The sequence below is a fragment of the Rhynchophorus ferrugineus genome, unplaced genomic scaffold (assembly GCF_030347505.1).
Source record: "Rhynchophorus ferrugineus isolate W39M unplaced genomic scaffold, kcgeb_rfMv2 rfM1, whole genome shotgun sequence".
NCBI lineage: Eukaryota > Metazoa > Arthropoda > Insecta > Coleoptera > Curculionidae > Rhynchophorus > Rhynchophorus ferrugineus.
In genome coordinates, this window is record NW_027472580.1 from 25,152,704 (window position 1) to 25,165,370 (window position 12,667).

Here is a 12,667-nt window from a genome sequence, read left to right on the forward strand (position 1 = left end):
CTTTGTAATGTATGTATTAGATATACTATAATGTTAAATTAATGTATATTTGATAACATTATATGGGTTTCATTATTTTATTTAGATTAGAAATTATAATGAAATTAAGTTAATACCGATATAAATTAGGTTTTAGAAGTCAAGGTTGACAGATTAATTGATTAACAAAAATAATAAATTTTGATGACGCGAGTTCACAATTTTATTGTATAGCCTATCGATAAATTATGATCTAGAATTAAATTATTGAAAAATATTTCTAACAGAAAGATGTTCGTCAGTTTCTTAGGATATAATAAATATATCAATTTTATTTACTCAAGCTAGTGACTATTTAAATAATTAAAATAGTATAATCATACTTTACACGTACAATGCGTAGAGATAATTAATTTTCCGTTAAAATGTTGTACTTAAAGTAGATAGTATAGAATAAACTCTCAAGTATATTTTGCATTGTCTGAAGGATTATTACTATCCATAAGATGAGATTTTTCTACAGGCGAAATATTCGATACCAAAATTTTGCAAATGCCTAAGATAACAGTGATTCTTTTCATAAACACACTTTATGAAACCGTTCATCGGAAAAACGAAAACATAAGCGCTATCGATCAAAATCTATACGGCGAACAATCCATCTAAAAAAAGGAAACCCGGGTAGATTTAACTGGAGGCAAATATGGATCAAAAATATCCCTGTTGCCAAGAAACCCATTCACGTAAAAAATATTTTCCTTCGAAAAAAAGGGAGATATAATAAATGACAGAAAAACGACACTTGACTTTTGGGGTTGTCCCTTTTACAGGAAGAATAATAGTGGTGATTGATCGACAGCTATAGAACATAATTTCCAAATTATATATATATATATATATATATATATATATATATATATATATATATATATATATATATATATATATATATATATATATATTATCGCATAGTGTATGCTCATGTGATAAGAACAAAAAGTTAAATATTAATAATGTCCTATTTTGAACAACCAACCAAGTAAGTATAAAAAATTTTACATTTAAAATGTTACGTGCATAGTTTCTTAAGCCTTAAGAAATCTTATCTCTGAAGCATGAAAATATTTGGTGTAAAGATCTGTGAAACTGAAACTGTTTCTAGAAGTAACATTAGACAAGATCAATAAGCGTTTATTATACACTCAAGGATCTATCACTTACAAATAACTTAAAACACTGTAAAAAATACAATAATCCTCAAAGCCCGCTAGAAACATTCTTACTACCGAATCAAATTATTTTAGTGTGAAAATGGAAAAATCCCCATTATAAAGTAAGACGTTCTTCAGTTTACTTATCTTCTTCGAACGTTGAATATCCATTCCTTTTAATAATTTTTATATTTTTAATGTTTGAATATTCTAAGCAAACTCTATAGACTTTTGCTTTTGCTTTAGATATAGGTTCTCTTTTCGACCTTTAGTTCTTCATGCTATTGAAGTTCATCAATGAGATATATTGGTGAAAATAAAGAGTTATAAGAACCATAATATAACTCGCTCTTAAATTCACTAATTTTGAGAATTCTGCTGTCTATAACAGTTGTCCTTTAGTATTATTGAGTTATTTGGAATATAGAGGCGCTTATGGAACTTATTCGGCATTCATTATTTTTATTGTCTGGTTTGCAGAAAATGAAGTTTAAGCCCATCAAACATTTTCAGAGGCTTATGGTGGTTCTGCTCCTTCATATCCCAACTGTCCGTTTTGGTTTCAACGATTTAAGAGTGGTGATTTTGATGCGAATAACCAAAAGATCAAAAAAGTTCGAAGACAATTAATTACATGATTTATTGAACAAAAATATAGTGGGAAGTAAAGGATTCAATAGCAGGGAAAATAGCTACCTGACTAGTTAACAAAAACAGCAATTTCAAGGCCGTTTGCCACCACACAGAAGTGAAATATTCAGGGACATAAAGTATTTTTGCGAATATAATGGGATCAGAAATATTACCAACTGCTAAACCCGTATTAAATTTTACCGTAGGTGTTTGATTTGACTAGGTCAAATGAGCATATTGATTTACATAATATTGCAAAAAATACCAACAATGGCGACTAACAGCTGCAAGATTGCTCTGTAGCATGATAACGCAATGTTGTCTAATATATAACAAAAATTTGTAATAAATTATGGAAATTATTTTGGTTAATATATGTCGAATATTTATCTTGATTTTGTTGTATATGTTGCATTTTTTCTTAACAAATGCCATTTTAAAATGAAACAATAATCATTATAAGAACAAACACCTAATACTAGTTGTCTTTCACCTTTTCCATTTACTAATAGCATTTAAATAATAGCAGATGAACGACGACCATTTTTCCAGTATTAAAAAGTTGTTACACTTTTGCAAAAAAACTAATTCTGTATTACAACACTGAGGTTAACTTTCATTAGCGCAGTATTATACAAGTTTCCAAGGTTTGTTATTTTCAGTCTACAAGCGATCTGTTGTAATTTGAAATTTGTTTTATCGACTTCTTTAATTTAGAATATTCACCCTCCTGTTTAATTCTAAATAATCTGTTGGAGTATTAATTTATTCACATATTGATCTAGAAAGATTTTATTTACATTGTTTTAGACTACATGTTGTACTTGTAAATAATATTGGCACACATGTATTAATTGAAACAGTCATCGATCTCTAATGAATTTGATTTCGCATAGGCAAAAATATGGTATTTTTCATTTATGTTATATATTATTTGTCGGAATTTATGTCCAGTACTGATAAAATATAAGAAAAAAATATGTTTTATGCAACATAATCTGAAAAAAATACTATTCATCTCTCATTTTCCTATTTTGAGTATTACCTTATTATATTTTCAGTATTTGGAACTGGTAACTTGGAAATTGTTGGGTATTCTAATTCAACACATCACAAATATTGTTACCTAAATGAACAAAGGAAAGGAAACAGGGATTGACCTGTTTGAAAATCACCATTAGAAATCACAAGTCATAGATAAGTTAAACCATCTATTACAAATCGATCAGACTACTTCCCATAATGATTTCAACCGTCAATACTTTCCCATTATACGGTCTATTTTCATTCGCCAAAACATCAAAAGTTATGTTCTGTTATTTATTTATTCTTGAACATTATCTGGTCTATAAACATTACTTATTTATCGAACTAATTCATAAAAAATGATTGATGCTATGTAAATCTCATATATCAAGAAAGAAAACAAAATATATGACAGGATAACGATAGTTAACTCTCGAGGCTTATCCTTTTCCACAAGGACTAGGGTCGGTGATTGATGGAGGGCCATCGAACGCAATTTGGTAAATATCTAATATTCTAATTGGACGTTTTACTTCAGGCTGAGACCCGACTAAAAATATCTCAATGAAATATTGATTCATTCGTCGATAATGCCATTAAATTAACTTCAGGAAATATTAGTCTAATTGGAGGTATTTGATAGGGTTTTATTTTAGAAGTTAATTAAATCTAAATTTTAGTTTTGCCATACTATTATATTTAATGGGAAGTTTTATTTTATATAACTGCAGGTTTGCTGTTAATAGTGCCACTGAAACTGTGCAGCTTGTATAGCGAATGTTTTACTTACTTACTTGATTGGAATTTGTTCTGATCGAATATTGCTCCTTATTATTCTTGAAGTTTGTACAATACGTGGAATATTAGTTATTTTTTGTTAATTACCTGTTTGATACAATTATTTAATACAAGATAACCGACTGAACTTCATATTGCATACATAGATGTTCCAAATTGTTTTTGGCTATAGAAGTAGCCTTTGATTGAGAGATCATGCGATCCAATGCTACTTTCAACATTTTGACTAAATTGTTGATATGACGAAAACATTTTTCTTAGGAAGCTATTTGTTAGTTATTTGGAAATAGTTCGCATCACTGTTGGATTGTGAGTCTAACGTATATCGATCAGCGTATCTGGATTGGTAATAAAATAAATTTGTAATTGATAAATTTGCTTCTATGTTTGCAATTTTGTTAATTTATGTCTGTTAGAAATGTGAGTGTTACCAAAAAACTTTTATGGTGTAATATCTTAACATTTGGCATAAAATTGTCCAGTATATTTGTTCGTACATCAGGTGGTTTTCTCCTTGGCATTGTTTATAATTAAAGGAATGAAAGTTCTTGCGCATTGAATTAGTGCCTAAATAAATAAGGAAAATATTTACTCGACCGCAATTACAGTACGATTATAAATTACATTTTTAATGTCGTTAGTTTCACTCGATTTTCAGGTAATCGAATCGTGTCTAAATATAAACCATGATAAAGTATTAAATGGTCTGTTCTGAGATTATTCAATGTTTAATAAAACCAAAGAATGCAGCGATTCTTTGTGACAGCAAAACTTTTGGGTCGTTCCCATCGCATGTACACATCTAGAAACGCTTGATTCATCAACGTCCAAACTGTCTATATAATTTTTGAGAGTTGAAACTGATATTTGGTCCTGCAAATCATTGTTTCCTAACTTTTTTAACCCTCCAGCTCGTCCTTTATTATCGACATCAAAATTACATGTTTTAAATCATTGATACTAAAACCTATAATTGAGATATGATGAAGCTGCATCGATGAAGATTCTAAACAAGGCTTCGGTATATGATTTCTGCAAATGAAATATCAAAAGTAATGAACGAATGAAGAAATGTCGAAAATAATATTTTGAATGTCCCATTCTTATGTCTGTATCTATTAAATAAATTATTAAAACTAAACACTTAGCTATATTAATAATTCATATATTACCCAATAACTTTAACAAAGTCGACGGGAAGATAGACATATTTATCGCTTAGGTATTATAATTATAGTATTTCAGTAATTAGGAAAAAGAGTGAAAAACGTTTTATTTTTCAATCAATATGATCGCTGACCATAGGGTGATATTGGTTTGTGCATATCAGATACCCTGGCACTAAAAAAATTAAGAAGGGTTACGGGGTTGTCACTTTATGGGGAATCTTTCCTTTGGCAAGTAGGTAAAGATTTAGTTAGATCATTTTACGAAAACATGAGAAATTATTATTGAAATGTGGGCACGTAGCGCTCTTACAACAATAAATAGTGCACCAGTTCTTGATGTACTATATACCTGTATTCTTTCAATGTTGTAAGTCATGTTATTTTAAACGATCTACCTTCTTAGTACCAATCTTTGCCTATTGTAGTCACCAAATTGATGTTGCACCTTATGTCATTTTATTGAAAGTAAATGTAATTCTAGTCTATATTGTTTAATGGTGACCATAAAACTTAATTCGTACGTCTTCGTAATGAAGCTAGTTTAGCCTAATAGATGAGCCTAACGTTCTTTCCATTTTTAATAATAATGCAACCATTCGAAAACCATTTCACACCGTTAGCCTTTCAGCAGTAGATAGCTTCTTTATCATTATAGTTACATATATTTACTTATTATTAGTTTTTCAAATATAAAACTAATCATTATTTCCAGGTACAAAATGATAAACAATATCCGGCTTGATGAAATAAATAATAAAAATGAATCAAGGAGGCTAGTCATAAATTAATTAGAGGATAGAAAATAGAGCTTGATAACTCTAAATCTGGCCATATAAATATTGCCTTGTGGTGAAATAATAAAAACCCAATTATATCAATTAGCAAATGTGGGATACCACAAGCAGAATCAGAAAAATACCTTATAATCAGCGAAATATCAGGTTAGACGAAAAGCAGAGCAGATCAGAATTAAAATCAAACATACTGGTAAATCAAAAAATACTCCCAAGTTGACCTAAAATCATAGAGATTGGTTTATCAGCCAATCATAAGGCCTATATTGTCATATGGGTTCAAATGTGGGATTGCACTAAACCATCAAACGAACTAGTAAAATTTTTCGATTAATTGTCGATGCTTGTCCCAATATGACCAAAGAAAAAATATATGAATACCTGCAAAACAAATTGATTTACTAAAATTTCCAAGATTTCGCTTTAAAATATAAAACAATGTTATTAAAACATAACAACTTATAAGCACGAGAGCTACTGAACAACACGAAGGAAATAAGAAGACTGAAACAACCAAACTACATAACCTAAACTTGAGTTTAAGTATTCTAACTTAATTTTAATTTTGGAAATACATAATATATATTTATCCCACGCTCGTCCTGCTTATATGTTAATAAAAGTGCAAGTGAACAATAGTGATACATTAACCTTATAAATTAAGATGTTACTAAGCATATTTAATGTAAGATATTATTAAAAAACCTAGACTACCGAAAATTAAAGCAGAAACAGCATCAAGAAAATATTATAACACCAAGCGAAAAGTCTGTCTGATAACCTCCCAAAAGAACGAGTTGGCTATGAAAACTTATAGACAACATATTTGGAACAATATTCTATATCAAATTCGATAAAATGTAAAAGTACTTTGAGTAATTGAATCAATTTATCTGGCTCTTGGTTGCGACGTTTTTTCTAATGAATTGCTTCTCTAGATCGATACTAAGTCAAGACATCGATTTGAGGAAGTTAATGCTATATATCTGATGATTTATAAATGACACTCAGTCATATGAGATTCACCAGATAATGATTGCAAGATGCTGAAGCTAATAGTTGATCAAGTTATGATGGGTTTTGATAAAACTATTTCACATAATGTGTGCTTTATAACACACGATCTTTCTTCACTTTCCTGACTCACAAGTCCTTATAACTTAGAAACATATTCAGTAGGAAAACGTTTCAAAATATTGGGTTATGTGTAGAAATTCGTTGACTACTCTAAAGCATGTTGCAAGTTTCTTTGACAGAGCCATTTATATATAATACTTGAGAGATGGCCTCTCACGCCAGGTACAAGACAATTTTCCTAAGACTAAGTGTTTTGTTATCTAATTTTATATTTAAAATATCTTAAAACTAAAGGGCAAAATAATTATTTATCAAGAAATTAATAGAGGGCTATTTTCTTATATTATGTAAAAACATATAAATAAGTCTAGGGCTAAATCTATGAAATCGTCTATGACCTATGACGATGAATTATTTAAAAAATATTATAGAGATAAATTATAATTAATTAAAATGAGTAACATTAATAATAAAAAAAGGTTCTTAAAATAATTAATTATCTTAACAAAAACGATATTCAGAGATGATATAGCATCTAACAGTTCAAGTACCAAGAAAAATGACATATTTTAATACAGAAAGTGACAAGATGGACATAAAGCAGTCTCGCTTTTTAAGCAGACGCTGTTCCAAGCAAATTTTGGATCGCGAACAGAAAAAGCTCGCTCCAATTAACGCGGAATCATACCGCACGCTTAATCGTGAACATGTTGGCCACTCCCGCAGGAACGGAGGCAGGACCGTTAAATTAACGCACCGGGACTCTGCGGACTACGCATCCACCCACTGTGGTGTTTTATATTGTAAATGATGACTTTGCCTGTTTCGCTTCCCATTCTTTCTCAGTCGAATATCGTGGATTCCGGCTTGATATAATGACCTTACAGATTTATTGTTCATATATATATATATATATATATATATATATATATATATATATATATATATATAATATATATAGGATATTGTATACGTTTCTTTTTGTAACATTGAAGCTTTATTCAGAGAAGTTGGTAGTGTTGTTTATCGTTAGCTTCAACTTTTGTATATTTTGGACAGTTTTTAGCTTCTTAGTACGAATGGAAGTATCATTTAACAAAATTATGGACAAATTATGGTCAGAATGAGCAATATCTGGTGAATACTGTGGATGGGGCCCAGCTGCCTATTTAAACATTTCTGTTGTGTATGTGTGTAAGTGTACGACAGGAGATAATTGGATTGGACAAACTTTGCGCTTATTTATCCACAAAGACATAGTTATTTTAAAGTATTTGATAAAACGTTTTACAGTACTATTATTTAAAAGTATATATATATATATATATATATATATATATATATATATATATATATATATATATATACCTAGGTGCATTAAAATTTACTTATATCGCATGCTCTAATTTTTCCGAATTTACACGTTGTTGTTTACGAGACTAGTGATTAGATGGTACTTTTAGGTTGAATTTTGCAATTAGATTATTCTTCAATTAATTTGTTCATATAATATAATTATTTCTTATTTATTAGAGACAATTAACAGCATATAATACAAAAATAAGTGTGTAAAGTATGAATTATTAGTGCAATGTTATAATTTAGCAACACTAATTTGAAATAATGGGTATTTATATTAAATAATATGAATATATGAATGGAAACCGGTCACATAAATTTACGTTTAAATATCTATTTCTTTCTGATTTTGCCGATGTTTGATGTGTTAGAATGTGAATAATGGAAAATATTTGAGAGAAGACAGGATTAAGTTGAGGGCGAAGTGCTCAATTCAGGGATTAATGCCAATATGGCAATCGACAGCCGACAAGTGTATACGTTTTTACATTCAGTACACTGAGCTCTTTAACCCTTGAAGCCAAACCTTTAATGAACATGAAAATATTATTAAGGACAAAGTTTGAAATATAATTTTAAATGACGATAGGCCGACTGCTAAAAATATTCATCATCGGGCTACTGTACAAAGGTACCGAAAAGCGGATGGAGAAATGGAAGAAAGAGTACAAAATTTAGATTTGGGAGCCTTTTTAGTGCAATCATTTACAAACACTGAGCAATATTACGATGATTTGGGAAACGAGAAATATGATGAGGATTGCTGAAGTATAGTACCCTATTCTGCTGAAAATGTAAAATATGTTTAGGTTTATATTAGCAGAGTCCTGAAAATACTACCAACAGTATAGTGTGTAAACCTATTCGTGCTGTCTACCTCGAGAATCGGGCGTATTACAAGTATACGAGCAATGAATTACGGTTCCGTTTTAAGTATCAATGAATCATTAACCAACAAAGCGAAATAATCTCAACATGTCGCACATTTTGACGATCAACGATTCGCCAGTCATCGACAAAGAAATAAGCCTATTAGCTTCGACGCAAAAAATGAGGTAAAACCAACTCCAAATCTTCAATAAAAAATCTTCAATTTCCATAATATTCAAAAATTTTCAGGCATTAACAGAATGTAAGCAATATATTATATAAAGCAATGGTTTGGTATAGTGAGCAGCCCTAAATGGTAGGCTCCCATATTTTACTTATTACAGATTATTCCGCTAAAAAATTTTAAATTATGGTATACGTTATTTTGTTATTCGACTTATGGCATTCTATTCCGACAACTTTTATCTTGAATTTTTTTAAAAAATATCTGCAATATCAAATAGTATCAATATAAACGTATACAAATATGACGCTTTCCATTTGTACCTCGTCCATTATCTTCAAACGATTCAAATATCGTCTTGTTAGATTTTGTTTTATTCGATATTAGTTTTATAAGTTATCGTCATCTAATAAATTTTCGGGCTTTTTATTACAGATTCTATTTTTATTTACACTCTACTGTAAAAATTTGTTGTTAAGTTTAATCTTTGTTAATCTTTAATAATCAAATATCTATACTAAAAAATTCTATCTTAATGATAAATTGATAAGGTAAAATAGATAAAAAAAACTGTATTGATTTAACAAAAATATTATCTATCAGACTAGTACCATATCAAAATTAATCATTAATCATTGGAAGTATCCAATAAAATATGAATATTTCATTGAGATATTTTTAGTTGCTATTTAATTTGACGTATAACATTCAATTAGAATACTGGATATTTATCAAATTATCTTTAATAGCTGTAAAGCGATTGACGGTATTAGTTCTCAAAATTACATAGGTAAAATGAACAAACTTTTCCATTTTCGTGTGGTACATTGGAAGCCCTATTCACAAAAATTGATAAAATGTATTTTATTCAAAGTATTGCCCGTTGTTGGTCACGATTTTCAGTATTTTCCGGCGTATTGGTTCGGTCCTATTGCTTTTTTGCGATCCAAGAATCAAAACTATTTTTAGCTTCTCAGTGAAAACCGAAGCTGAAGGTAGATTTAATATTTCAGTAGACCACCTCAGGGCATCCAATGACTATAATAACGTTAATGTTTTCTCATTCCATTTCTTTGCTTTTGTGCAATTAAATTTCACCTGCAATAGTAAATACAAACAACACTAGGTATTCTAGCTAATTTTAAAAAATTGGTTATACAACCAACGATTCTTACTTTACATAATATTGCAACGAATGCGGAGTACAGGAGAATATTTAATTCTAACCTCTTTATCACAATCGAATTATGTTTTTGGGAACATATCGATGGAAAACAAACGAACTGGTATTTTTATAGTTAGCTAAGGAAATTACAATCACTATTTTTTGTACTAGAATATTTTTAATTTAAAATAAAACTTTGTTATTATCACATATTGAAACTCAACACTAGTATTGTATACAGACGTGAAAAATACTTATAAATATTGTAATTACAATTGATAGGGTTTCTTTGATTGATAGATGAAGACGATTGATAGAGTTTACTTTTCAGTATGTGCCATTTCATCAACAAAAAAACAAAGTGTAAACAAAAAGGTGAAGTGGCTGAATAGGTAAGTAGTAAATCCCATTTGTGGAAAGATTAATTTAAAGATTAGATTTAAAGAATCGATGCTAACAATACATTTTTAAAGTAGTTATTTTGACACTAATATACATTAGAAGAGAGAGAGTTCTAGACTGCCAAACTAATTTAAAGACGAGAATTTGAAGCCATTAATCCATGAAAACATCAACGACCGGCCGCAATACTAGCAAAGACACAATAATAATATTCTTCAGCATAAGAACACTCGATCAGATGTTGCAAAACCGGTGTAACAATAGTTGGAAACATTCAAATGGAAAGTGCTACGCTACCCGCTGCATTATCCAGACCTTGCACCTTATGATTAACACTTGTTTTGATATATGAGTCATGACATATGTATCATTCATGAACAAGCATCGTTTCTTATGAAGTTACCAGATATTGGGTCATTTTTGATTTGGTCGTTGGATTCGGAATCCGTAAATTGCCTGAAAAATGAGAAAATGTAGCGGCAATCAATGGACAATATTTTGAATAAAGTTTAATGTACCGATTTTTCACACTAACGCTTCAAATTAATGAAAAACAATGTACAAAATTAATTTATATGTCTATGCATATCATATTTTAAGGTTTTATTAACAAACTTTCCTTCATTTAACTAAATAATTAAACTAGTATAAATTTAGTATAATTTAGACAACAAACAGTAATAGTTTAAAATGAAATTTAATAAAAAATATTTTATTGATGACAACCTGCCATACGGTACCGTAACATTTATTTCTATAAGAACACGTCTTCAGCCATTCTAAACAGTCTGAATAAAAGTAGCAAAAAAGGTGAGAAAAAGACGGTCTTTTTATCATTGCCGGTTTTGCTTCCTCTCGAAGAAAGATATCCACAATTAAATATGACACGCGATCGCTGAGACGATGGAAAAGTTTGCATTAGTCGGGACCCGTTAGATAAATCGAATAAATATCAGGAAGGATGATTCGTGCTATATATCTTCTTATTTCCACGGCTAAAGTTTTACTGTATTTTAGTATGACAGCGATGTATTAGTAGTAGGATGTAGGAAGTATATATCGACATATTTTTTTAGAAGGATGAATAATCTATTGTTTTAAATGTACATAATATTTTAAAAATATTTCGCTATTTATTTGAGAGTTCATTCCTCTTTTTTGAATCTTTATCGTCTTCTTTTTATGGTTTATCTGGCCTAGACCACCACTGCTTAACGTTATACCCATCTTGGTTGGTGCCATGACTTTAAGAGGGTTTCCATGTTGCATTTTGCATTCTTGCCTAATGGGACATTATAATTATAAGCAAACACGAAAAATTATGCCCCAGCAGAATTCGAACCAGCAACCACCACAATAGGTGGACCGTCCTGACGCATGGACTACAACGCGAAACAAGCCAGCACGAGTAATTTTTATTTGGGAGGTAATGTTCTTTCTTCTCATGATTTTTAGATATTATTTTCTTTCTCTGATTTTATTTTACTTGTTGATTATTTTCTTTATTTTATCCTTTCTAATTTCTATCGCTTTCTTTTAATCTCATATTTTACATCGTACTTGTACTCATCGTTCATCAATTTCACATACATTTTTATCAGTTTTAAGTTGTAATTTTTATTTTTTTTTTTAACATTACTATTAATATTCTCTTAGTCCATCCTATTAGAACCAAATTCCAAATTATCCAAATCCAATCCAAAGAAACAGCTGCTAATTAGCATTCTCCTTATTTTCTTCTTCCTTAAGATTTATGCCTTTAAATTAACGATATTTAGAGAAACTGAAATCTAATTTTCCTAGTCACATCGATGAAATGGTTCATCGACAACAATAGTTTAACATTGATTAAAGTAACTATATAAAGTTATTATTACATGTAAATTATATCACTCAAAGTTTCCCCGAAATACTCACCGAATACCTAATAATAGAACTATAAATATTGGATTATTTCAGCTACCGAAACCCAGCTTATACATTTATGAATATTTTATTTA

The 12,667-nt window shown here is 29.6% G+C and overlaps 1 protein-coding gene across 1 annotated transcript in view; it reads right to left on the reverse strand.

The window, feature by feature from the left end:
- The window catches only part of Shaw (Shaker cognate w), a 455,944-nt gene that overhangs the window by 90,190 nt on the left and 353,087 nt on the right, over nucleotides 1-12,667 (reverse strand). The window lies entirely within an intron of this gene.